The following is a 2,308-nucleotide window of genomic DNA, read 5'->3' on the forward strand; positions in this document are numbered from 1 at the left end:
ATGAATGATATATAAGCTTCTTGATTTCGTGTTTCCTAAGATTATTTATCCTAGGACTTAATACTAAGGTCATTCAAACGCTTAACTGACCTTTCAACACTTGCTTAAACTTGCCCATAAAGGAACAAATGAACATTTGAATATTAAAAAATTTAATAAAATGAAAATAGCTTATACTTACGCTAGTTTAACTTAAACTAAGATGAACTCCTTTATTATAACTAGAGTCGTTAAGTTATGATTTTTCCTATAACATTTATGTTGGCTTATTCCATGACAAAAAGTGTTGTAATTTTATTAATTTATTTCCTTGTATTTTGTGGGATTTATTTGTAATGGGTTTAGTATTAAGCTAGTGAAGATTGCTCAAGAAGTTGATCTCGATACTTGTCTCGCAAGTGGTGCAACCCACGAAAGTCACATGAGAAGGACATGCTAGAAGCTGAAGAATCAAGTGTCAGGCTGTATTTCGCGAGTCACTTCGCGACTCAGGCCAAGTCACGAATGACCCGCAAAACTTTCTGCTAGAGGATTTTAAGTGTGACTTTCTTACCCTTCACCTATACTATATATACCCTCATTACCCACAAAAGTGAAAAGAGGCTATTCAGAAGAAAACCCGAAAGAGGTTTCTACAACACACCCACCAATTAGAGAGAACTACTTATCCTTAAGTAAGAATTCTTTTGCAGTCTCTTCTCCTTCCCCTCTCCCATTGTTATACCTTGAGAGGAGATTTGTACCTAAACATAGGTCATACCTATTCAAAGTGCAAAGAGTGTTTTGGAGCTTGGGAAGCATTTGAGATTTGTCAAAAGAAGCCAGTGAGGCTTGGTGGATGTAATCTGGCGGTATTGTGAGATTTGGATAACTAGTGAAGACAAGACTCTGAGAAGTCTGTTGGTAGCTAGAGCTTGGAGGGCTTAAGTACATTGGGTAGAATAGGCTTGGAGGGGTTTTTTGATATCTTTGTACTCCAACTTATTCACTAGTGGATTGATTTCGACTTGGAGGGTCATAGAGAGGTTTTTCGCCAAATTCTTTGATTTCCTTTTCAATAACACGTCTTGGTGTTATCTTCTATTTGCATCTCTCTTCCCTTACTCTTTAAGCTTTGTATTTATTAATGCTTGCATGTGGTTATGGCTTAGAGAGTAGTTCCAGTTATTGTGTATAATTCACTCTTGTTCCACAATTAGATAAGTTAGAGTAAAAGTAATCAAGCTGTGTTTTTAAAATTAGGGGTTTAAACAAGCTATAGTGTTTTACACTATTTGAGCTTTCAATTTGTATCAGAGTGGCTACACTTGTTTTGGTTTAATTACCTAAGTGTGATCATTGACCCTTTGTGTTTATTGCCATGGATAGTGCTTTGTGTGCTTCTTTGCATGGTTTGGATGTTTTTGATTGTAACATGCCATGTGTTTGTGAAAATGCCTCTATGAGTGTTTATCCTCATGCTTGTGATGACATGTTACATGACTCTTTGGGTGTTGTTAAAATTCCAAATGTAAAACTCTTGAAGAAAAAGGCTAAGAAGTATAAGAAAAAGGCAAGTTCATTTGTGAAAAGGATGATTTGATTGCTAAGCTCAATCAATCCAACAAATTGGTTGAAAAGTATAAGAAACTTGCTAAACATTCTCTTGAAAAACTAAAGGAGTTTGAATGTTTGAATGTGGACTTGGATGCTAAACTTGTTTTGTCTAACAAACTTGTTGATGATCTTAAATGTGAAAATGAATCTTTTAAGATGCATGCCAAGTGTTTGATTACAAACTTGTTGGATTACATTTTCTTTTTATATCTCTATGCTTGCAAAATTTTTAGAGGATCAAAAATCAATAGCTATGTCATCAATCAAATATTTAAATTTTGTAGTTTAAAAATTATGCAAAAAATAATAATAATAATAAGTCTATAGATCAAATAGTGAATAACATTTGATTAGCACAAAACTTGACAGGCATGTTAAAAACATAAAGAACATACAATCCAACAGTTAGATTTTCAAAATATGTAGTTATGTTAAGTTTTTAAGTGGAAGTTGTAGCCATTGGCTATAACCAAGTTTGTAGCCAAATTTTGTGTGTGTGTGTGTGTGTGGGGGGGGGGGGGGTGTTTAGTAACTAGCCTTATTACACGAGCTTCACGCGTGCTTTGAGGCTCTTTCTTTATTCAGGGGAGGGGCTTTAGTATCATAAATTTCCATTCATTTCAATTTGAGATATACACACCTGTTCAATAACTGATTCAGGGTTGCTACATCTTCCAATCATTGAAAATCCTAGTAGTGTGATGAGATTTAT

This window comes from Quercus lobata, chromosome 5, assembly GCF_001633185.2.
Source record: "Quercus lobata isolate SW786 chromosome 5, ValleyOak3.0 Primary Assembly, whole genome shotgun sequence".
NCBI lineage: Eukaryota > Viridiplantae > Streptophyta > Magnoliopsida > Fagales > Fagaceae > Quercus > Quercus lobata.